This window comes from Zootoca vivipara, chromosome 3 (genome assembly GCF_965207765.1).
Source record: "Zootoca vivipara chromosome 3, rZooViv2.hap1.1, whole genome shotgun sequence".
Classification (NCBI taxonomy): domain Eukaryota; kingdom Metazoa; phylum Chordata; class Lepidosauria; order Squamata; family Lacertidae; genus Zootoca; species Zootoca vivipara.
Window position 1 is genome coordinate 109,051,743 of NC_142586.1, and position 26,276 is coordinate 109,078,018.

The window sequence follows — 26,276 nt, forward strand, 5'->3', positions numbered from 1 at the left end:
GATCCAAGCTTGCGAGGTCACGAGGCCAGTCCTTCTATTCATACATCATCACCGTCACCGTTACCATCACCGTTATTTATTTATAGCCCGCCCCTCTGGCTGGGTTTCCCTAGCCACTCTGGGCTGCTCCCAACAGAATATTAAAAACACAATAAAATATCAAACATTAAAAACTTCCCTCAACAGGGCTGCCTTCAGATGTCAGATACAGTGGTACCTCGGTTTATGAACACAATTGGTTCCGGAAGTCTGTTCATAAACTGAAGCATTCATAAACTGAAGCGAACTTTCCCATTGAAAGTAATGGAAAGAGGATTAATCTGTTCCAGACGGGTCCGCGGAGAACTTAACCTGAAGCGTATTTAACCTGAAGCATGGGTGTAATTGGTTCCGGAAGTATGTTCATAAACTGAAGCATTCATAAACTGAAGCGAACTTTCCCATTGAAAGTAATGGAAAGTGAATTAATCTGTTCCAGATGGGTCCGCGGCGTGCGTAAACTGAAAATTCGTAAACCGAGGTGTTCATAAACCGAGGTTCCACTGTAGTTGTATATTTCCTTGACATCTGATGGGAGGGTGGGCGCCACCACCAAGAAGGCCCTCTGCCCGGTTGGTTCCCTGTAACCTCATTTCTCACAGTGAGGGAACCGCCAGAAGGCCCTCGGAGCTGGACCTCAGTGTCCAGGCTGAATGGTGGGGGGTGGAGATGCTCCTTCAGGTATACTGGGCTGAGGCCATTTAGGGCTTTAAAGGTCAGCACCAGCACTTTGAATTGTGCTTGGAAACATACTGGGAGCCAATGTAGATCTCTCAGGACCGGTATTATGTGGTCCCGGTGACCACTCCCAGTCACCAGTCTAGCTGCCGCATTCTGGATTAATTGCAGTTTCCGGGTCACCTTCAAAGGTAGCCCCACGTAGAGCGTGTTGCAGTAGTCCAAGTGGGAGATAACTAGAGCATGCACCACTCTGGTGAGACAGTCTGCGGGCAGGTAGGGTCTCAGCCTGCGTACCAGATGGAGCTGGTAGACAGCCGCCCTGGACACAGAATTGACCTGTGCCTCCATGGATAGCTGTGAGTCCAAAATGACTCCCAGGCTGTGCACCTGGTCCTTCAGGGGTACAGCTACCCCATTCAGGACCAGGGAGTTCTGCCTTGTTGCTTCAATGGCTCCCGTGAGATCTTGAGATGGCCTGTTTGGGCCACCCCCAGAGATGCAACCCCCAAGAACGCAGGTGGGAAAGACCAGAGAGCTGCACTATCCATGGCAGAATGTTTTTTGCTCCATTTTACAGGAAAAGGGACTCAGAATTTCCGAACTATTCTGACTCCCTCACCCAGGATCACTCTGCACCATCCTGTCGGATATTTCTGCTATATCTAACCTATATATTAAAAAGCCCTAAGTAACCCATGTTAAGCTGGTGTCCATTCTATTAAATCAGTAGTTCTCAAAGGCTGTGGTGTGCCACACTGGTGGGGCAGGAGAGAATGACCAGCATGGCAGGAAAACTCAAGGACAATCAAAGAACATTTAAACATTTCAGTGTAGCATAGTATAACATGAAAACAATTATTATTTTTCATTTGCGGAATACATGAATAGATATATTTTCAAAATGAGAGCAAGTGATAGCGAGGACAACCGTGCTCATGTTTTCCAACGTATTTCTTATCAATAAAAAAATCCGAGAGCAATTTTTTTTGTTCTGAAAGTGTGGCCTGGAGTAAAAAAATATATTCTAGAACCACTGTATTATAAATGGGATATTTATGCATTTACAGTGAACAGGCTGTTTTCACGATGCTAACTTGGAGACTTATCTGCTGTGGGAGGTGCAGGGAACACCCCCCCACCCCTTGCAAAAGGAAAAACCCATTGAAAACGAACAGGGGCCTATTTGTGCGGCTGACTATTAGTTCACAATATCTTCCACAATGGCAATTCGGCAACAGCTGGCCCCCGTCTCCTCCGGACAAAGCCTTGGTGGGGGCCGGAGACCCCCTACGGATGAACCGTAACTGTTGCCCGGGCAACGGTTAACCAGCACGTGTTCCATTGTTCCCAACTGTTTTCCCCAGGATATTTACAGGTGGCAGGGGATCTCCCTTCCGAAAGAGGGGTCGCAACCTTGCGAACTTTCAGATGTTTCAACAAATTGGGGGACAAAAAAAGCATTTCCCCCCTTTTCAAGTGGATTAAGTAAATCTGATTAGAGATCATTTAGGAGACAGATGCAAGCCACAGCGTGAGCTCTTTCGATTGCTTTTTAAAAATTTATTATAAAAAAAGTATTCAGCGCAATTTGCCAGGACGCTCTCATCAAATGGGTGTGTGTGTGTGTGTGTGTGTGTGTGTGTGTGTGTGTGTGTAGGATAATAGGATTGTACAGTTGGAAGGGACAGATAATAGGATTGTACAGTTGGAAGGGACACCAAGGGTCGTCTAGTTCAACCCCCTGCAACACACAAGTTTAGGATAGTTTGGGTCAAGAGGCTTTCTCAACAGAACTGAACTTCTGGGCAAACTTGATATCCAGAATTTGATATATGAACATTGCAATCTCGTTCAGGAGAATCACTCGCAGGTAGGATTGCAGCTGTAGGCTGTGAACGTTTCTGTTGAGATCACGCAAGTCTTCTGATTCAAATGCATTCCCCCTTTGATAGAATACCACTTTTTTTCTATCGTTTTCCAGTTGTTTCCAGATTCCTAACTGCCTTTCGGCTTAAACTTTCAAGGCATCTCTCTGAGCAGTACAGGAGGGCAGGGGGAAGCTTCACAACACAATTCACATTAAAAAGCAAGCCTTCCAATTAGAAAAAGCAGGAGTCAAAGCAATAAGAAACCCGTAAATTTAAAAAGCAGCAATAAAGGCTGAAACCAGAAAGGGCAAAATTAAAATGAACCTTTAAAGGCCTAGGAGAGGGGGAGGAGGAGTCTTTACATGATGCCAAAAGGAAAACAAGCCAAATGTCCTTGGAACAAGTAGTGCACAACTCAAGGGTGCCACCACTGAAAAGGCCCTGTCTTTGATTGTCAACCACTGTACCTCTGAAGGTGGGGGGCCTTGTATGGCAGGGTAGGCATCAGTACTAAGCAAAGTTGTGCAAATGCCAGGGCCCACAAGCCCCAGAGGACCCACTGTGGCTGACACTAGCACCCCACGGTTCTTCCTTTTGTCAACAAAACATTTCTTAGGAGATTGAATCTGGTACTTATATGCAAAGCGTGCTACAAAGCTATGGCTTTCCCCCGAGTCGATAAAGATAGCAAAAGCTGGGTGTATTTTACTTCTTCTTCTTTAAACCCAATAGAAAAGAAGAAGGCAAATTTAAAACGTTGCCACTGCTTGATGGAAACAGCCAAGAATCTCTCCTTCTGATAGCAAATGCAGGGGGTGAGTGCCCACAGGAATGGCGCCAAAGAAGCCCACCGAGAAACAGGAGGGAGGTATCGGTACTCTGCAGGTGCGGGGGGTGGGGGGCAGGCATCCTAAGCCTTGCAAAGTACAAAGCAAACTAAAAATCTACCCCCCACAATGGCCCGATGGGGACTGAGTGTGCCCAGTAGCTAAGGAATGTCGGGCATTGGTTGGAAAAGAGAAATAGGAAGGGAGGGGGCAGCCCGTTTGGAAACTTTGTTGCCCCAAAATCAAGCAGTGAGGGCTGTTTGTTGCTGTCATATTTCTTTCTGGGAAAGTTGCACTCTTATTCTACAGGAATCGAAGAGAGGAAGCAGAGCAACAGGAGAAAAATCCATAGAGTAATGGAATGAGCCTAGCACTCCCTCTTCTGTCTGTTCGCGGCAATTCACTGACACTCGCATTGAATTGGTTTTAATTCTACTGTTGTTTAGAACAGGGGTTCCCAACAAAATTTTCTCGAGGACCCCTCATCGAGCCGCTATTGTGACAAGGACCCCCATTAATTCCTAATCCTAAAATTAAAAAGTGAGAGCCAAATTAAGAGTCTTTTTATATTTTATATTTATACGTTTTTACAGTTACAACAGAGTACTCCATCAGTATACAGTTAGTTTTAATTTTCAGTTCTTAATGAGATGAGTTAAATCTGTCCTTTGAATCCATTATTTCTGAAATATTAGGTTCCAAACTTGAAACTTTCACTCTGAAATCCGACCGCATGTCGAGCCGATTCCTATATTTGTTTTTCATGAAACACATGGAAGAAAATGCTTGCTTTGTTTACAAACACTACTGTTTTGCAAAGAGGCAGTGCGCGCCAGGGAGGAGGGAGGGGAATGGAGAAGACAGGGTACCTGCGCAGTAGCGTACAAATGGAGCCGACGCGCGCAAAGCATCTTGGGGAGGTGAGCGTTAGTAGAATGCGCGCGCTGCCTCTTTGCAAAACAGACTCTGTGCTAGACTCTGCTCATGCAGGAAGCGGCCAAAACAAAAAATCTGTTTTCATATGAAATATATTTAATATATTTTTTATTCTAATAACATCTTGCGGACCCCTCTGCCATAGCTCGGGATCTTATTTTCATAAGGCCATTTTGTTGTTTTAGTTGGTTAGGTGTCACTCTTGGGGTCATAGGGACATTCTAATGGTTGTTCTCAGAGCTCTTTAACCCGCCCGCCCCGCCCCCGATTTATGCTGGAGTTCTTAATTTTAAATTATTAATTTTTGATTCTGCAATTTTTTGCATATTGTACATTTGCTATATTCTACACTCCGATATATTCAATGAAGAGTGGGCTATACATACTATATTATTATGAAAAATGAGGGATGCAGGCCCACGGGGGGGGGGGGGCACACAACATTGTGAGTGCCTGGCATTTGTGTGTGGAGACTTTTGTAGGGCATAATAGGCCCTTTTTGGCCTCCTCCCGCCATGTGGGCTGTGGAATATTGAGGGACCATTTCTAGTGCAACAATTTTTTCTGTCCCGGTATAAAAGGGGAGTTACACTCGGAGCCATGCCTAGGCTCTTCTTTCCCTTCCCTTACAAGAAATAATGTGTATATTGTAAGCTCCTTGGGGCAGGGTCCAATCCTCTTATACATTGCATTGAACAAAGCACAACCACTTGCTTGCTTATTTGATAGCAGGTACAATTTCACAATACTGTATGAGGGATTTCTGATGGGTGGGATATAGATAGGGGTGCAGAGAGAAGCAGGAAGTTTTGGGGTATTTTTTTTTTAAAATTTAGAGCGCCTCCAGACTGGACATACTGTAACGATATGTTTGTATAATTAAAGTAGATTCAAGGACTCCCCTACTGCAACAGATCTACTTTAAGTAGAAACTGGGAGTTTTGAGATGGGGAAGATGCATAGAAATGTATGGGGTGAATGAATATACAGAAGATGAATGTACACCTTGCAAGCAAATCAGGATGAATGGAGAATGAATGCTCATTTGCCATATAACTGCCCCCTAAACAATGATAAAATAAAAACCAGATATAATCTAGACTCTGGCATAAGCTTTATGCAAGCAAATCAGGATGAATGCTCAATAAACAGGTCATCCAGAGGAGACATTATACGGTACAATTTCTGTAAATAAAGAGAAATATAAATAGCAACAAAACATGTCCCCTGTCTTGGGGAATTTATTTATTTACACTCTCTTTCAATAAAATTCCTTCAGTAGCACCTTAAAGACCAACTAAGTTTTTATTTTGGTATGAGCTTTTGTGTGCATGCACACTTCGTCAGATTTTTTTTACTGTTTTCAAATGCAAATAAAAGCAATCCATTGGAAACAGAAAACAACAACTCCAGCTAAATGAATCAAAACTAACATTTCTAATCCACAACTATCTCCACCAACCCCCAAACATCCAAATAAACAGCAGCATCTCCCCCCCCCCCAGTCTACCAATGAAGAATTAATACAGACCTCATGGAGGAGAGCTTTCCACAACTCTGGGGCCACAACAGATAAGGTCTTGCCCCAGGTAGGTGATAACATTACCTTGCTAAAGGAAGGAACTTAGATTGGGGTCTCACTTGTAGATCCTAAAGGCCCAGTGAGATTATAGGAGAGAAAAGTTCTCCTTGAGATCCAGGCTGTTCCAGGCTTTGACTGTCAAAATCTGCATCTTCTTGAATTAGTCCTGGAAACAAGCTAGTAAAAAATAAAATAAAAAATGCAGCAGTTTTACAACAGTGCCCAAGTTGCAATCAATGCAAGAGCCCTCATCCCCAGTCCCCAATATGCAAACTTCTTCATCTACCCCAAGCAAACAAAACATAGCAAAAAAGCAGAAACCTTGCCTCCCCCAGGGAGGCAACCTCTTCAGCCAAACTATCTATATATTTTAAAAACCTTCCCAAAATGTTAATGGGAGGGCAGAGGGCACTGAAAGGCACCAAGGGAGTGTCTCATGTGGGGAACTCATGTGTAGCCAGCACTGAGCTAGGAGGATCAATCGTCTGACTCAGTTTAAGGCAGCGTCCTGTGCCACACAGCCACTTTTTAATTTGAAATGTGTTGTATACCTGTATCTGTATCTCCATCTCTGGATGGCGGTTAACAGATTGAGGTTGAATCCTGACAAGACTGAAGTACTGTTTCTGGGGAACAGGGGGCGGGTGGGTGTGGGGGACTATCTGGTCCTGAATGGGGTAACTGTGCCCCTGAGGGACCAGGTGCGCAGCCTGGGAGTCATTTTGGACTCACAGCTGTCCATGGAGGCGCAGGTCAATTCTGTGTCCAGGGCAGCTGTTTACCAGCTCCATCTGGTACGCAGGCTGAGACCCTACCTGCCCACAGACTGCCTCACCAGAGTGGTGCATGCTTTGGTTATCTCCCACTTGGACTACTGCAATGCGCTCTACGTGGGGCTACCTTTGAAGATGACCCGGAAACTGCAATTAATCCAGAATGCGGCAGCCAGACTGGTGACTGGGAGCGGCCGCCGGGACCACATAAACACCAGTCCTGAGAGATCTACATTGGTTCTCAGTACGTTTCCAAGCATAATTCAAAGTGTTGGTGCTGACCTTTAAAGCCCTAAACGGCCTCGGCCCAATATACCTAAAGGAGAGTCTCCACCCCCACCGTTCAGCCCGGACACTGAGATCCAGCGCCGAGGGCCTTCTGCCGGTTCCCTCACTGCGAGAAGCAAAGCTAAAGGGAACCAGACAGAGGGCCTTCTCGGTAGTGGCACCCGCCCTGTGGAACGCCCTCCCAGCAGAGATCAGAGAGATAAACAACTATCTGACATTTAGAAAATACCTAAAGGAGGCCCTGTTTAGGGAAGTTTTTAATCTGTGATATTTTATTGTATTTTAATGTGTGTTGGAAGCCACCCAGAGTGGTGGTGGGGGACCCGGCCAGATGGGCGGGGTATAAATAAATAAATAATTATTATTATCATCATCATTATTATCTGTAGCTGTATATCTATATATATAATGTATCTCATTCTTGTATCCTTATCTCCTTCAAGGCGGGGCCAGAAGCACCCATAGGTGAAGCAATGGGTGCAAATTTCGCCTTTGTACAGTGCAGGCACTCATACAACCCCCTCTGTGCTCCCGCAGAGACATGATTAGAACTCAAGGACACATTCCATTCGGGGGGGGAAGCCCCTGGGTCAGAAGCAGGGCGAGTGATTGGTGTAGCCTGGGGAGAGGGAGAAGGAGCGTACCAGAAAGAGAGGCTAGAGGGCCACATTGGGTTCCTGGGCCTGAGGTTCCCCACCTCTGCCAGCTGCTCAAGGGCATTGCTGAGACAACTTGTATGTTCTGCCTCTGCTTCCAAGTTGCTATCTGTGGTCCTGAAACCCACACATTAGTCCCTCTCTAAGGTGCTGATCTTGTCCCACCTTGCCTTCCTACCGGTATCTCTCTGGAACCCTGGGACTACAGACTTCTCTCTTTTGATATTTGCACCCTGCTTTTCCAACAGCAATGTTGAGCTCAAAGCGGCTCACAATAACAATAACCTTAAAACAATCGTACCAAAAATGCAATAGCAGAAAAAGATAAGGCAGAAAACAAATTCTTCGCACGATTAATACAATGTACAGGCCGCCGCCTATCTTTGGTAGTCAGTTTCCTTATGGATCAGGACACTTAAACAGCAATTTGGGCATCTCTCTGTGTCACCAAACATTGATGGGTATCCCATTCAAAATCAGAGAGAGATTTCCAGCTATCAAGAGACCGTCTTCTAATGATTTGTTATCACTGATGAAACACCACCCAACCTTCCTGGACTATTAACCTAACAAGGGAGCAAAGAAACACAGGAAGCTGCCTGATACAAAGTTAGACCACTGAGCTATCTAGCTCAGTATGGTCTACACAGACCGGCAGCAGCTCTCTGGGTTTTAAGGCAGGGAGTTTCTCCCAACTCTACCTGGAGCTGAGAGGAATTGGACTTGACACATTCTGCTTGCAAGGCAGATGTCCTGCCACTGAGCTACCGCCCTTCCCCAAATGGGATTGAGAACACCCTCCCTCTCCTTGTTAACATATAATCTGCCCACATCTTCGTTCTCTCTCTGTGGAAAAGGAAAAGCACAATTTACTTTTATTCTTTTGCTTCTCTCTTGATGTCTTCCCCAAGCCCCTTAGCAACTGGGATCTGGCTCAGAAGGCACACGAGGGCTGCTGGCAAGGTGCCCTGTCTCTTTTTCTAGTCAACAAAGCGAGAGACCCCAGCCGCAGAAGGGCAGGTGCGACAGATGCAGGGTCCAGAGATTTTGCTTCCTGGGTCCAAACACCACCTGCCAGCATGTTGTGCTTTCACTCGGAGATGGAGCTTGGAGCGGAGAGGAGGGGGATTTCTCTAGACAAGGGGCGAGGTGGAGATTTTGGGCTTCTGCAGACAGAGACTCTGGCGCTGGGTCTCTTCCCAACTCTGCGGAGGACAGTTTGCACCTAGGGAAGGAATAGCTCCCCTCTCAACCAATTGCCATATTTATTTTATTCATTGAAATATTTCCACATTGGGTCATCAAAGTGGCTTACACAGATTTTTTTTTTAAAGGACTAAGAAAATATAATGGAGTTAACAATTTCATGAGCTTTCAAGCAGAAGCAAAACGGGCAGATCTATTTGGTTTCTCATTTTTGCAATCTTAAGGTTTTTTTTTTAAAAAAGCATTTCTGTACCAACATAGGCTGAAATATCAGGGTGGCGTAAAATGTTAAAACATAAAACACCATTTAAGAAATAAATATTAAATATAAACACTACTGATAATCCTTAAGGTGCCTGGCTGATCAAAATAAAAATCAAATAGTTGCAAAGGCCTGTCAGTATTTCCGCATTAGTTTGCGATAATGATGGTGGTAAAGATTTTAAAAAGGCCTCATGAAAATCACCAGTGTTTTTGTTTGAATTTCTCCCAACAAACACATTTCTATATGCAATCTCTCCTAATGGAAACACTTTTGCAAACCAGTTTCCCCATTTGTGCATGATATTTTCCAGTAAGGCATGCATTCATTTCTGTATGCATGTACTTGGCTGCAGAACAGAAAAAAAATGTGTGAATTTGGTAGAGTGGTTGTGTTTTGGTCTCTCATTAAATTTTGCAAAGTGTGAAAGAGGTAAGTACGCCTTCTAATGCAAACTGGATAGATGTTCTCCTCCATCCTTAGCAGTCCTTCCCCCCTTGCTGGCAAGACACTGGTGAGCACATCCATGCTCAGCCTTAGTGTGCGCACGGGGGAACAGGACTGTGTGCACCTTTGAGCTGTTGAGTTACCTCAACTGCCTTCTGCTTCTGCCTTGCAGCAGTGGCAGAACCAGTTACTCCCAGGGGCTGGGAATTTCTTTTTAAGCCAGAGATGAGCGTGGGACTACCAGTCCCAGAATCAATGGTGGGAAAATGATGCAACGCGTATCCTTTCCACTGGGTGGGAGGGGAAGCCCACAGTCTCCTCTCTGATGTAAATGGTGTCTCCACCACAAGTGGTAAGCCAAAATGGCAGAAAATTACCCCTGAAAGAGGTAGATTTGTGGGTTAGAATGGAAAGACACAGGACAGGTGAAGCATTCCTGTCTCCTAAAAATGTTCCTTCCACCCCTTGCATTTATGTTACTTCAGTGCCTGTCCAGATTGGTCTTTTTTTTTTTTTACTCCTGAAGGTATCCTGCAAGGCAGGGGAGGTTTAAGATCAGAGTTTTCCTTCTCATAGATGGGCTACCTTCCCAGGATGAGGAGCCCCACCTGCCCCTCACTTCCCTCTACAGCACATGCAGAAACAGCCTTCTTGACCATTGGACCCACTTGGTCTCATCTGTTCCATCTATCAGAGCCTGTCTTCACATGCAGAGGAAGTCCCTAACTCACTGAGCATTTGAGACCCATGATCTGGGTCGGATATAGCTTTGATGTGGCCCTAAACTACTGAAGGTAATGGGGCCCTTTATATGTCCAGCTGTCTTTTGTCAACAACAAATTGTTGCTGTTTTTTGTGTTGAATATATGCTACATTTATGGACCTAATAGGTATCTATTTTCTTGGGAGAAAAGCAATGACAAACCTAAACAGCATTTTAAAAAGCAGAGACATCACCTTGTCGACAAAGGTCCGTATAGTTAAAGCTATGGTTTTCCCAGTAGTGATGTATGGAAGTGAGATCTGGACCATAAAGAAGGCTGATCGCTGAAGAATTGATGCTTTTGAATTATGGTGCTGGAGGAGACTCTTGAGAGTCCCATGGACTGCAAGAAGATTAAACCTATCCATTCTGAAGGAAATCAGCCCTGAGTACTCACTGGAAGGACAGATCCTGAAGCTGAGGCTCCAATACTTTGGCCACCTCATGAGAAGAGAAGACTCCCTGGAAAAGACCCTGATGTTGGGAAAGATTGAGGGCACTAGGAGAAGGGGACGACAGAGGACGAGATGGTTGGACAGTGTTCTTGAAGCTACCCACATGAGTTTGACCAAACTGCGGGAGGCAGTGGAAGACAGGAGTGCCTGGCGTGCTCTGGTCCATGGGGTCACGAAGAGTCGGACATGACTAAACGACTAAACAACAACAAAGGTATCTAAAGCCCTTTGCACATGCAAAATGTAGGCACCCTATATACAGAAATGAGCAAACCAGTGATATTTTAGGGAGCAGGCTAGCAGGCGGGGCCCATTACTTATATCATAGGAGCCTATACAACACAAAACACCATTGCTGTATGTAAGTTTTATTTTATTTTGTTTTTATCTTATATTTTGGAAATGTACAGCCATTTTTTTTGCTTTAAAAATTTGTTTGAGCCCCCCCAAGAGAGTGGGGCCCTAAGCTATAGCTTGTTTAGCTTATACGTAAATCTGGCACTGCCCATCAGCTATCTTCATCTGTTTTAGCTGGCCAGTCGATGCCATTCCCGGGGTGTGGCCGCTGCCACATGCTGACAACTTCTAGGAGCCACAGGTGAGAGCTGAGTGCCAGGTGGGGACCAAACTACCCCAGAATGAGCATAACGTGTCCCTTACCAGAGATATTACCCCATTGCATACCCCAGCTCTTGAACTATAGTGCAACAAAAGCAGGACCCCCCCTCTCCGCCATACATTTGTGGGATGAAATGTTCTAGGATTTCAGCCAGAAGCTATGGAGTATGTAAAGATGGGAAAGGAAGCAGTATGCCTGTCTTGAAAGTGCAAGCAGTATTGGAGGCAGGATTTTGTATAACCACCCCAACAGCATCATGAGTACGTCATCATGAATATACAATAAAAGGGATGTTTGGAGGGGCCCTCCGAAAATGTGGGTGCTGGAATATGCTTCTGCCAAAATACTATGTTTCTCTCTCCTTAGAATCAAAAAGCAAACTACATGTACTCAAATGGTCTTCATTGGGTGTGCCCATCCTTTTACAGTTCTATAGACACAATAGGCAAATATTAAAGTAATAGAAAAATAAACTTGCGTAGGATTATAAAGGACTGTAATTTTTGCATTTCATTGCCATTCAACTCCCACCTTATTTACTCCCTCCTTTATATACCTGTCAGCTAAGATCTCTTACCTAGACTATCTCAGGGGCTGGACCTTTTCAATTTCTGCACCAAATTGTATTTCAGTTATTAATTCCGCATTAATTTTTTCTGAAGCAAATTATGTCCATGGAGAAGTATAAAGAGAACTGACATATTGAACAGTGTCCTATATTTTTGGCGCTTCAACCCAAAACATAAGAGTATGCGCTGTTGATTTCAATATGCCCTTGCGTCTTATGTGCCAAAAAGGGAAGCCGAATTAAGACTGGGAGAAGGGAGGTTAATCTACAAAAACTTTTTAGCAGGGTGACATTATAGAAGCAAGTCTGGATTTTGAATGTTACCAGCGGGTGGCAGTTCTTTAGCAGGTTGCCTTATGACTACACCAAGAGAGTATCCAAAATTTGGTGGTCGGCATTCAGTTTGCAAATGTTGGCAATCCTGGGTGAACCCTGTCTCCATCTATCTCTATCCATTTTCACGTAGGCTCAAAATTAATCCGGGATTGTCAACATTCGCCTACCACCTAATTTTGGACATTCACTGTAACAGATACATTTTTGGAGCTGGGCCAACACTCTTCCTTCCAGAACAGAAAAATCAAGGTGTTTGTAACAGAGCGGTAAGGGTTACAACTTTCTAATATCTTAATATATCTTAATATAACTTTCTACCTCACCCCATAAAGAAAGATGTTCAGGCTTACCAGAAAGGATTGTTTGCAATGCTTCCAATCTGGCCAGGCGGGTGGGGGCATGTCTGGAGAGAGAGAGAGAGAACACGGCGGGATGTCAACAGGTTTGCAGCCGAGAGGTCGCTAGCGAAAATTCATCAAAATCAGCATTTTATAGCCAAAGTCCACTTTTGATTTTTTGGCATAAGCTCATTTGGCAAGGCCACCGTGGGGAGGGAAAGAACCCCCGACACTAGACAGCATCTATTCAATATCTAGGTCTTCCCTTTGAGCTGGAATCCTCTTTGAAGTCTTCCAAATTCGCCACCGGAGCTTGCCTGGGCCTCCGAAGTTCCCTCCCTGCCGCATCGCTTCTTGCTTCTTTGATTTCGCTTCCCAATTTCTCTAGCAGAAAAGCATCTGCCCACCGCATAGGGCAGCCCGAAGCTTTCAGAAGGTTTTCTCTTTTTTTAAAGCTCCCCCCACCGCAGCGAAAGAAAGCCAGGGAGCGACATGTTACAACAACCAAGCTTTTCTATAGGAAAAGAGGCTGGCAGGCCACACTTTGTTATCCACTTCATAGGCAAGAGTCTTTTTGACAGTGCTAAACCACCGGCCCTGCTGAGCTCAGCAGGAGTCAAGCGCTGAGTACCATCTGTCAAAGCTTTAGGGTCTTCCCCCTTCTCTCCTTGCCCCCCGTTTATTATTATTATTATTATTATTATTATTATTATTATTATTATTATTATTAAATTATTCTACAATCTGCTAAAAAGAAGGCAGGGAATGAAAGTTACTTGATTGCATTGTTAGCGGAAGTTTGCAGTAGTGAGTGTGTGCGACTCCCAAAACACTACAAAGAAAAGAAAAGAGGAGAGAGATTATTCTCTGAAGAGAGCCAGTCTTTTTAACTCGGAGGGTCTGTGTAAAGTGGAAAGAGAGTCCCCTGCTATCTTATTCAAGAAAAGTTTGAAAACATGCATTCAGAAGAAGCTTTGATGGAGAAAAAGGTACTGTTTGAGTCTGAGTGTTTTATTTCAACCAGCCATAAGAGGTATACTTTTTCTTGTTGTCATTGTTACACGAACTTCTGGCCCTCCAAGTGTTGCCGGACTACAACTCCCGTTGCCGCTGGCCATTGGCCATGCTGGCTGGTGCTGATGGGAGCTGGAAGTCCAACAGCTTCTGGAAGGCCAGAGCGCCTTCCCCCCATCTGCTTTAGTTATGTTGGAAATGCACAGTGCACTTTTTGGAACTTCCCCTAAAGTTTATCCCTATTTTTAGAAGGGGTTCAGCTCATTCAGAAACGGGAGACTTGAGTCTGAAGGGCTCTATTTTGCTCATACTGAGCCTGGCAAGTGCATCCATTTGCCACCTCAGTTGGCCCAGAAAAGTAGTACACAGAGGTGCTGCCTTGGGCTGAAGATTGAGGGGCCGTGACATCACATGCCTGTGACATCACACATGTGACGATGACACACTGTTGGGATGAAGTACATCCTCAGGAGAAGTCCTTTCCCAGCACTGGGCAGCTTCAATGGCTGCGGCTTCAACTCTCTCAGCCTCTTCCGTTCCCTCAATATTGGGGGGCTGAGTCACCCGCTAAGGAATATTGAGGGGACTGATGGCACCAGTGAATTTATCATGGCCATAGTATCTTCATGGGTCGTCATTACAGTATAAGTTTTTTTTATCTCTAAATTGAAGGGTCAGAAAAACAAAGCAACAATCCCATTCTTTATATTTTTATATTCATTCCCAGGAACTCTTAAGGCGGCTACCGGCAGCTGCTCAAACGCCCATTTCTGAAAAATGGAAGGCATTTCACGATTTGCAGTTGTCTTCTTTGTGGTGTAACAATGTCTGGAATCTGGTGGTATTTGAGAAAATAGCACACTGTTTAAAAGTCTAAAAGGGAACTGAAGACCCAGAATGTTTCTAGGCCGCTCGCGGAGACTTTATCATTGCAAGTGCAAAGTTCTTTGCTGATACCAGTGTGAGAAATTCACTTTGTAATAGCGAATAGCAAAAATTGTTCCATGTTTATCTTGTTCAACAGTGAAAACAACTATGCTTTCACATTGCAATTGCACCCTCCTTTTTTTTTACACAATTCAATGAAATAAGAATTAATACCCTTCTTATTAATACACAGCATTTCAAGGGCGTACCCACCATGCGGCAAGTTAGGGCAGCTGCCCTACTCTAGAAGCAGAGCTGGTGGGCAGAGGCGGAGCACAGCCCGGCGGAGCGCGAGTTCGCCATTCCCGCCGCACCGCGCCGCACCCTCCCTCCAGCTCCCCGGCGCGCCCTCAGGCAAGGCCAAGCGCGGCGGGGAACCAGGGAGCGCGGCGCGGTGGGCGGGAACGCCGAACTCGCGCTCCGCTGGGCTGGGCTCCGCCTCCGCCCACCAGCCCTGCTGCTAGGGAGGGGCACAGCCCGGCGGAGCGCGAGTTCGCCGTTCCCGCCCGCCGCGCTGCGCCCTCCCTCCAGCTCCCCGTCGCGCCCTCTGGCAAGGCCAAGCGCGGCGGGGAACCAGAGAGCGCGGCGCGGCGGGCAGGAACGCTGAACTCGCGCTCCGCTGGGCTGGGCTCCGCCTCCGCCCACCAGCCCTGCTGCTAGGGAGGGGCACAGCCCGGCGGAGCGCAAGTTCGCCGTTCCCGCCCACTTTGTGGCCCCTCCCCTTCCGTGCCTTGGCCCCTCCCCTTGCCCCCCCCCTAGTTTTGATCCTGGGTACGCCCATGCAGCATTTTCAGGTTTTGGAGTTTGCAATATGTTTTTGCAAAGTAACATACCTGCACCTCTCACCTGTCCATTCTTTACCTTTTGCATATTACCTTTTGATATTCTGGCAACTTTGCTGATAAGCAGTGAAAGTACTGTGGATGTAATTTGCTTTTTTCCACTTTAAGGTCTTCACAAAATCACAGATTCCATGCACAGTATGTTTGCTGCATTAACAGCAGAGCTCCCAGATGATGAGCAACTTCTGTCATCGGCCCCTGGGCTCCATTAAGATCTGGCATGGTTTGGTGGCCCCAGATGGAAGAGGAGAAGGAGGAAGGAGAAGGAACAGACTAGGGGGATGGGACAGGAAAGTTGGCAACCAAGGGATGGAGGAGGGAGGGCCTCCCCATGCGACTCTAGATATCAAAAGTCCAAGAAGCAGATCTTCTATCTGTATCTACCACCCCTCTTGCAGAGCACGGAGCATCATCGGGGAGATGGGAAGACTTCGACCAGAGAGAGAGAGAGAGAGAGAGAGAGAGAGAGAGAGAGAGAGAGAGAGAGAGAGAGAGAGAGAGGCTGAACAGGAATGGGTGGTTGCAGCCCAATAGACAATATACAGCCTATGCAGGGCTGCCTTCCGATGGCTCGGGTGGCAGAAATTCCATCCCCTCCAACATTTCTCCAATGAAAATAGGACCTCCTGCCATAGCTTCCACCATCTTTGATGGTGTTTCCTGCTCGGCAGGGGGTTGGACTAGATGGCCTTTGTGGTCTCTTCCAACTCTATGATTCTATGATTCTATCTCTCCAATGAAAATAGGGACATCCTAAGGAAAACCGGGACATTCCGGGATCAAATCAGAAACCGGAATGGCTTCTGTAAATAATAATAATAATAATAATAACAATAATAATAATAATAATAATAATAATAATAATAATAATAATTTATTATTTGTACCCTGCCCATCTGGCTGGGTTTCCCCAGCAACTCTGGGCGGCTTCCGACAAAAATTTAAAATACATTAAAATGTTTAAACTACATTAAAATCCGGGACTGTCCCTGGAACATAGGGACACTTTGGGGGGGGGGTCTGCATTTGTTGGCACACATACACAGGTCTCCATATTACAGAGACCAGAGACCTTTCCCAGATCCTTAAACAATGCTAGGGAAAGGCAACGACACAAGTGACCCATTGACAGCAGCCGAAGGAGTTAAATGTTGCCAGCATCCGGCATTTTAAGGAAAATCTATAGGCGAGTCAAACAATTAAGCATCTTCAGGTAGGTGGCTTCATTCAAGGCTGCTGGAGAAACAGCAGTAGCACCACTTATCCTCTTTGCTCTGCGTGGGTCCCAAGCCCCAGCACCTGTTCCTTCCACATTCCTGCTGCTTCGGGGCTGTTAGCAACGGACTGCCAAGGGGGCCCTGGGAGGCTCATAATGGATCAAGGCAGGCGCTGAGTGTGGCCGTTGCTTAACTAATGGGTAGCTGTTCACTTTCGCACCAGTTGTTCTCTGGCTCTTTCCAGGATCAGAACTTGGAAGAAGGTTAGACTCTTTGTATATATCTTTCAGATAGGCTTGCACGAGGCAGATCTCTCATTCAGAGAGACTTGATAGAACTGAATGATGCTTCTCTCCAGCTTGCAAAGCTTTGAATGGAATATATTGTTATACACCCTTGTGCAAATTAATTGAAACGAACAATGTAGTTTATTGTACAAAATTCACATGTACAAAACTCACATTAGTAAGTGTAGTATATTAGTAACGGATATGACCTCCGCTATTTTTAAGCAGCAATTCTACACGGTTTGGCATGGAGTCTACTAGTTTCAAACAGTCACTGTTGATTTTCGGATCCCTGTACCACATCTGAATCAGCGCCTGAATGAGCTTCTCCAGAGTCGTACAGTCTACAGCAGGCATCCCCAAACTTCGGCCCTCCAGACTACAATTCCCATCTTCCCCGACCACTGGTCCTATCAGCTAGGTATCATGGGAGTTGTAGGCCAAAACATCTGGAGGGCCTCAGTTTGGGGATGCCTGGTCTACAGCATGGAGGCGACTTTTGCATATAGCCCACAAATTTTCAATGGGATTTACGTCTGGGGAATTCCCTGGCCAATCAAGTACCTGTATTTGCTGCTCTGTCATAAATTTCTTCAGCACTTTCGATGTGTGGCAGGGGGATAGGTCCTGCTGCAATATCCCAGTACCGTCAGGACACCTCTTTTCCAGCTCTGGAATAACTCTCTTTCGTAGAACCTCAATATATTGTGGAGAGCGCATCATTCCTTCTATTGGCTGCAGGCTTCCGACACCATAATGATCAACTGACTTTTTTGTGTTTGTTTTGAGTACAGGATTACGAGTAAGATAGAAAAAAATGCTTTGTTTCAATTAATTTGCACAAGGGTGTAAGTTTTTTTTGGGGGGGAGGGGTCAAAACTCCCCTAAAATATTTGAATTCAGCAATGGGTTAGAATTTAAACGAAACTTTACATTCCTGAGTGGGGACTGGTGTTTAAACCAGTGTCCAGGAAACAGCCTAGCAGAAGAACCTTTGCAAGGGAAACACTGGAATGGCGAAGACCATTAGCAGAGTCTCTGGGCCGGACAGAAAATGGGCAAATCTCTCACCCTGAGGTGAGAGATGGTTAGCAGAGACAAAAGCTCAGAGTTCCAGGAGGGAGGGGCAGAATTGCAGTGGGCAATGAAGAAAAGCGATCGGGGGGGGGGGATCTCACTTTTTGGAGGAGGCCAGAGCACGAGGTGGGCAGCTTGCTTTATGCTACAGATAAGAGGATCAGACATGGTGTTTTGGGACTCTTGGACACCGAAGCTGCAGCAATGGAATGAACAGGATCTTCTTGGGATGTGAATGCTCTCTCCATCTAGATTCAGGCTGTCTCCGCTGCGCCTCTTTGTTCCAATAGGAAACACATAGCTCAGTCATTAGAGCACGGGACTCTTAATCTTAGGGTTGCGGGTTCAAGTCCTGTGTTGGGCAAAGAGATTCCAGCATTGTAGGGGCTTGGACTAGATCAGTGTTTTGCAGCCTTTTCCCGACTGTGGCCCCTTCCAAACTTGTTTCCTTCCTGTGGCCCCGTCCCTGGCATAGCTGCCAAGTTTTCCCTTTTCTCGCGAGGAAGCCTATTCAGCATAAGGGAAAATCCCTTTAAAAAAGGGATAACTTGGCAGCTATGGTCCCTGGACGTAGCCAAGGCGGGGCAGGAGGGGAAGCTATCCCCCAATAAGTAAAAATCAATACAAATATGAGATTCTGCCCCCCCCTAACAAAAGCCTGCCCCTGAACAAAAATCCTGGCTACGCCCATGCCCCACCCCTGTTCTACTGGGAGAAATGTAGCTATTTAAATTTTGTGTGTGTAAATAGAACATGTCTTATTTATAATTTTTAAAATTTATACAAAATACAATTACAAAAATACGAAAACGAGAGGAACATAATGAAATATTATAAAAAAATTCCTTCAGTAGCACCTTAAAGACCAACTAAGTTTTTATTTTGGTATGAGCTTTCGTGTGCATGCACACTTCTTCAGATACAGTGAAATGGAAGTTTCCAGGCACTTATGTAGAGAAGGGGTGGGGAGGGGTGGGGATGGGGAGGGGGGATCACTCAGAAGGGTGGTGGAAATGGGTGATTGACTGACTGATAGCTGTTGATGACCGCAAACGACTGCAAATGGTTTTGCATGAAAAAGCAAGGGTTGAGATGGCTGAAGATCGCTTATCATGTATAATGAGATAAGAACCCGATATCTCTGTTCAAACCAGGTCCCTCCATGGTTTTGAGCTTGGTGATAAGTTGCAATTCAGCAACTTCTCTTTCCAGTCTATTTCTGAAATTCTTTTGTAGTAAGACAGCTACAGTGGTACCTCGGTTTATGAACACAATTGGTTCCGGAAGTCTGTTCATAAACTGAAGCGTTCATAAACTGAAGCGAACTTTCCCATTGAAAGTAATGGAAAGTGGATTAATCCGTTCCAGACGGTCCGCGGAGTAACCGTTCATAAACTGAAGCGAACTTTTCCATTGAAAGTAATGGAAAGTGGATTAATCCGTTCCAGACGGGTCCGTGAAGTACTTAAACTGAAGCGTTCATAAACTGAAACATGGGTGTAATTGGTTCCGGAAGTCTGTTCATAAACTGAAGCGTTCATAAACTGAAGCGAACTTTCCCATTAAAAGTAATGGAAAGTGAATTAATCCGTTCCAGATGGGTCTGCGGTGTTCATAAACCGAAAATTCATAAACCGAGGTGTTCATAAACCGAGGTTCCACTGTACTTTGAGATCTTGTATAGAATGTCCTGGGAGATTGAAGTGTTCTCCTACTGGTTTTTCTGTCTTCTGGTTCCTGATGTCAGATTTATGTCCATTTATCCTTTGGCGTAGGGTTTGGCCTGTTTGTCCAATATAGAGAGCTGAAGGGCACTGTTGGCATTTGATGGCATACACAATGTTAGAGGATGAGCAATTGAATAGTCCTGAGATGGTATGTTGGATGTTGTTGGGGCCAGTAATGGTGTTGTCTGGGTGTATGTGGCAGCAAAGTTGGCATCTGGGTTTATTGCAGGCTCTGGTACCAGTGTCCATGTTAAGTCTGGTGGTTGTATTATTGTGGGTGAGGAGTTGTTTAAGATTGGGTGGCTGTCTGTAGGCAATGAAAGGTCTTCCTCCCAGAGCTTGAGAAAGGGAGCGGTCATTGTCCAGGAGAGGCTGTAGATCTCTGATGATGCGTTGTACTGTTTTAGCTTGGGAGCTGTATGTGATGACTAGTGGTGTTCTGTTATTTTCTTTTTTGGGTCTGTCTTGCAGCAGGTTCTCTCTAGGTATCTGTCTGGCTCTGTTGATCTGTTGTTTAACTTCATCAGGTGGATATTTTAGTTCTAAAAAGGTTTGCTGTAGATCTCTTAGGTGAGATTCTCTGTCTGTAGAGTTGGAACAGATGCGGTTGTAACGTAAGGCCTGGCTGTATACGATGGATTGTTTGGTATGTTTGGGATGGTAGCTAGAAGCATGTAGATATGTTTGTCAGTCAGTTGGTTTTCTGTATAAGGTGGTGTCTATACGTCCATCCTGTATTTTTATAGTAGTGTCCAAAAAATGTATTTCTTGCATAGATTGGTTCATTGTTAGGTTGATGGTGGGGTGAAAGTCATTGAATGTCTGGTGGAAGGTTTCCAGGGTCTGTTGTCCATGTGTCCAGATAATAAAAATATCGTCAATGTATCGCAGGTACAGGAGAGGTTTGAGTGGGTAGGAGTTAAGGAAACGTTCTAAATCTGCCATGAAGATGTTGGCATACTGTGGGGCCATGCGGGTGCCCATGGCTGTGCCGCTGATCTGGAGGAACAGGTCATCACCAAATTTGAAGTGGTTGTGGGTAAGGACAAAGTGGCAGAGTTTGGTAGCAAAGTCCGCTGTGGTTTTATCTGAAATGGTGTTCCTTATGGCTTGTAAACCATCATTGTGTGGGATGTTGGTATATAGAGATTCCACATCCATAGTGGCTAGTATAGTATTGTTAGGAAGATTGTTCAAATATTGTATTTTCCTCAGAAAATCTGTGGTGTCACGTACGTAGCTGGGAGCACTGATAGCATATGGTTTCAGAACAGAGTCCATATAGCCGGAAACACCCACTGTAATGGTGCCAATACCTGAGATGATGGGGCGTCCTGGGTTTCCTGGTTTGTGTATTTTGGGTAGAAGATAGAAAGTTCCTGGCCGAGGTTCCGCTGGTGTGTTTGTGAGGATCTGTTCTTGGATGTGTAGGGGTAGCTCCTTAATAATCTTGTTCAGTTCTTTTTTGTATGCTTGTGTGGGGTCTGAGTCCAATTTCATGTAAAAGGCAGTATTGGAAAGTTGTCTGTGGGCCTCTTGGATGTAATCAGTTTTGTTCATGATGACGACAGCTCCACCCTTGTCTGCCTCTTTAATTATAATGTCTGGGTTGTTCCTGAGATTTTCTATGGCTCTCCTTTCAGCATGGTTTAGATTTTGTTGTAAGCGATGGTGTTTTCTGGTCACATCCGTTTGGATTCTGTGGCGGAAGCATTCGATGTACAGATCTAGTGTGGTATTGCGTCCATCAGGAGGGGTCCATGTGGAGTCCCTTTTTGTGTAACTTCTTTTCGGTGGTAGTTGGTGGTCAATGTTCTGTTCATTGATGCGTTTGGAGGGTGATGGTTGTTCCCCAGTAAGTTGAGAGGTGTTGTGTTGTGGGGATGTAGTTTGTTCTACTTTGTCTTGTTCTTGTGTGTGATGAAAATACTCCTTCAGGCGTAAACGGCGGAAAAATGCTTCCAGGTCCCCGCAGAACTGAATCATGTGTTGGGATTTGGCAGGGCAGAATGATAGTCCCCGTGAAAGGACGGATTCCTCAGCTGGGCTGAGTGTTTGCTGTGAAAGATTGACAATGTTGTTGATCTTGTTTTGATTGGTGGCCTGTAGGTTGGAATACAGCTCCCAAGCTAAAACAGTACAACGCATCATCAGAGATCTACAGCCTCTCCTGGACAATGACCGCTCCCTTTCTCAAGCTCTGGGAGGAAGACCTTTCATTGCCTACAGACAGCCACCCAATCTTAAACAACTCCTCACCCACAATAATACAACCACCAGACTTAACATGGACACTGGTACCAGAGCCTGCAATAAACCCAGATGCCAACTTTGCTGCCACATACACCCAGACAACACCATTACTGGCCCCAACAACATCCAACATACCATCTCAGGACTATTCAATTGCTCATCCTCTAACATTGTGTATGCCATCAAATGCCAACAGTGCCCTTCAGCTCTCTATATTGGACAAACAGGCCAAACCCTACGCCAAAGGATAAATGGACATAAATCTGACATCAGGAACCAGAAGACAGAAAAACCAGTAGGAGAACACTTCAATCTCCCAGGACATTCTATACAAGATCTCAAAGTAGCTGTCTTACTACAAAAGAATTTCAGAAATAGACTGGAAAGAGAAGTTGCTGAATTGCAACTTATCACCAAGCTCAAAACCATGGAGGGACCTGGTTTGAACAGAGATATCGGGTTCTTATCTCATTATACATGATAAGCGATCTTCAGCCATCTCAACCCTTGCTTTTTCATGCAAAACCATTTGCAGTCGTTTGCGGTCATCAACAGCTATCAGTCAGTCAATCACCCATTTCCACCACCCTTCTGAGTGATCCCCCCTCCCCATCCCCACCCCTCCCCACCCCTTCTCTACATAAGTGCCTGGAAACTTCCATTTCACTGTATCTGAAGAAGTGTGCATGCACACGAAAGCTCATACCAAAATAAAAACTTAGTTGGTCTTTAAGGTGCTACTGAAGGAATTTTTTTATTTTACTTCGATCCAGACCAACACGGCTACCTACCTATAATGAAATATTGTTGAAGCAGAAAAACATAGAATTGCAGAGTTGGAAGGGACCCCAAAGGTCATCCGGTCCAACCCTCTGCAATGTAGGAAACTCAGCTAAAGCATCCATGACAGATGGCCATCCAACTTCTGCTTAGAAACCTCCAAGGAAGGAGAGTCCACAACCTCCCGAGGAATATCCATCTTCCATGTATTATAAAAAGTAAACAACACTTATTTGACCCCAGTTATTTGACACACAGGGGGAAACCTACAGTGACAGTCCAAAAGGAACACAAGGAGTTCTGTATATATGGGAGAATTTTTAAAAGCAAGTGGTCCTCACTGACCTGGTGCAAAAATATCTTGTCATCCGGAGGAGCCCTGGCTGCCTAGATAAAACACTAGAGCCCCACACACCCTTACCTGGGAGTAAGACCCACTGAACCCATTGTGCCTGCCTTCTGAGTAGACCCTTACTAGATGCACTTACTAGATGCAAGTCAGCAGCACCAGACAACCCCAATCCGCTAGGCTCTGGAGTAGATTTCACCCCGCACCTTGCAGAACCGGGCCGGCACTGCCGACGGGCCCTGCGCCCCTTGGCAACATACAAAGGCCCTGATCCGCTAGGCGCTGGGGTGAATTGCACCCTGAACCTCGGAGAGTCAGGCCCAGGCTGCCACCGGGTGCAGCCCTGGCGGCAGCAACAAGCAGCTCTGGTTTGCCCAGCCCTACCCATTGCCACTGCACTTACCTGACCTGGGAGTTCTGGATCACGGTCTCTACTGCTCAAAGCGGGAACCTCAGTGATCGCTCTCTCCCACCAGAAACAAACTAGGACTGCTCCAAGAAAACACATGTGGCAAAAAGGAGCACTAGGCTCGGGTGGGCCACCCCCTTACCCACTTGGGATTGGCCAAGATTTTCACCTGTAAGGTAAAAGGTAAAGGACCCCTGGACGGTTAAGTCCACTCAAAGGCGACTATGGGGTTGCGGTACTCATCTGTATTGTTTTTAACACTCAATTGGGAGCCGCCCAGAGTGGCTGGGGACACTCAGTCAGATGGGCGGGGTATAAATAATAAATCATTATTATTATTATCTCGCTTTCAGGCCAAGGGAGCCAGCATTTGTCCGCAGACAGCTTTCCGGGTCATGTGGCCAGCATGACTAAACCGCTTCTGGTGCAACGGGACACCGTGATGGAAACCAGAGCGCACAGAAACGCAATTTACCTTCCCGCCACAGCAGTACCTATTTATCTACTGGGACTGTCATGCTTTTGAACTGCTAGGTTGGCAGGAGCTGGGACAGAGCAACGGAAGCTCATCCCATCGTGCGGATTTGAACCACCAACCTTCCAATCGGCAAGCCCAAGAGGCTCCGTGGTTTAGACCACAGCGCCACCCGCTTTCACCTTACCTTTCACCTGTGGCCCCCTTGGAATATTCTGCCCCCCAGGGGGCCATATGGCCCCTGGTTGGGAAAGACTGCACTATAGGACCCTCATGATCTCTTCCAACTCCACGATTCTATGATCCTATCCACTTTCTCCACACTTTTCTTATTTGCATTTTATTTTTATGAAAGAAAAAGCTCCAGGTGTAAACTTTCCCCATAAGAGAGGTGTTCTAGCTCCTTGATCATGCTTGGCGTTTTTTGAACCTGGTCCCAGTCTGCAACTGTCCTTTTCGGGGTCATTATTTGGAACATCTGCACAAGGCTGGTCCTCACAGGTTCCGACAGAGAGGATATGAAGGACTGGTCAGCAGAATCTTTATGAAAGACGCCGTCACGGAGAAACGCTGGCTTTGTGATATCTATCGCCGTTGACAAAATGGATCCCGGCCAGCCTTTCGAACTATATATGTAGCCCTTTTCCCAGCATGCTTTATGGGAAAGTGTAATTCTTTTCCAGATGACATGAGGCCGATGACAGAAGAATGGCGCAATTAGATTTACACATGATTAGAACTGCAATTTGCACCGAGTTCTGACCTCCAGCTGTATGCAAATGGCAGACATTCAATTTGGGGTGGATAAAATGGCTGACCTTTTGAGAGTTCATTCAGTGCTGATCAATACACACACACGCGCGCACACACACCTCTCTCATTGTCCATATTTGATACAAGAGTTTTGGCTTATGGGTGAACATGTACTGTACAGTGGAACCTCGGTTTATGAACACCTCGGTTTAAGAATTTTCGGTTTACGAACGCCGTGGACCCATCTGGAACGGATTAATTCACTTTCCATTACTTTCAATGGGAAAGTTCGCTTCAGTTTATGAACGCTTCAGTTTATGAACAGACTTCCAGAACCAATTACACCCATGCTTCGGGTTAAGTACACTTCAGGTTGAGTACTCCGCGGACCCGTCTGGAACGGATTAATCCACTTTCCATTACTTTCAATGGGAAAGTTCACTTCAGTTTATGAACACTTCAGTTTAAGTACTCCGCGGGCTGTCTGGAACAGATTAATCCACTTTCCATTACTTTCAATGGGAAAGTTCGCTTCAGTTTATGAACAGACTTCTGGAACCAATTGTGTTCATAAACCGAGGTACCACTGTACAGTACTTGAGAGTAGAATCCAGACTGGTCTCAGAGTTGGGTTGGACAACTTTGCCAGCTGGTTTGCCAGCTGCTACCCTACCTTGGACACGGGTGGTGCTGTGGGTTAAACCACAGAGCCTAGGGCTTGCTGATCAGAAGGTTGGTGGTTCGAATCCCTGCGATGGGGTGAGCTCCCGTTGCTCGGTCCCAGCTCCTGCCCACCTAGCAGTTCGAAAGCACGTCAAAGTGCAAGTGGATAAATAGGGACCGCTCTGGTGGGAAGGTAAACGGCTTTTCCGTGCACTGCACGGCTTAGTCATGCTGGCCACATGACCTGAAAGCTGTACGCTGGCTCCCTCGGCCAATAGAGCGAGATGAGCGCCGCAACCCCGGAGTCGTCTGCGACTGGACCGAACGGTCAGTGGTCCCTTTACATTTATCCTACCTTGGAAGGTGGTGAATTCTCCTTCACTGAAGGTTTTTAAACAGATGTTGGATGGCCATTAGTCAGGGATTCATTAGCTGCGATTGCTGTACTGCAGGGGGTTGGACTAGATGACCCCCAGGGTCCCTTCCATCTCTACAGTTCTATGATAAAAGCACCCGCAAGCCTCTGCATGACCAAGAGCCCTTAAGAATCATGCTTGCAAGTTCCTTATAGACCTTGTTGCTGAATGTGGAAAACCTGGGTGTGCGGGGGGAAAGGGACACACCAGGGCGGATGGTCCGCAGCTCGAAATCCTTTCCCTTTAATAATGCCTGAAGGGGGGGCTCAAAGTACCCTTTATTTCATTGCCGCTGAAAGGTGTGTTCAAATAGCAGGTGCATTCTGCTATTTGGTTTGGAGCCCCAAACTCTCGTTTCTTTCTCTTGGGCCTCTGCAATTAAATTATGATGATGAGATAAGTTTCATCGCAATTAACTCATCATGTTACTGCTTTTGATCGCT

At 45.8% G+C, this 26,276-nt stretch overlaps 1 long non-coding RNA gene across 2 annotated transcripts in view; it reads right to left on the reverse strand.

Annotated features, from left to right (window-relative positions):
* LOC118083001 (uncharacterized) overlaps positions 1 to 26,276 on the reverse strand; it is a 58,275-nt gene that overhangs the window by 25,312 nt on the left and 6,687 nt on the right. The window contains exons 2-3 of one of the 2 annotated variants that reach the window (XR_015949184.1): positions 12,657 to 12,709; positions 5,883 to 6,110 (exon numbers count right to left, since the gene is read on the reverse strand). This is a non-coding gene — a long non-coding RNA (uncharacterized LOC118083001). The remainder of the gene's footprint in view (positions 1 to 5,882; positions 6,111 to 12,656; positions 12,710 to 26,276) is intronic. The other variant, XR_009557394.2, reaches the window with a different exon arrangement.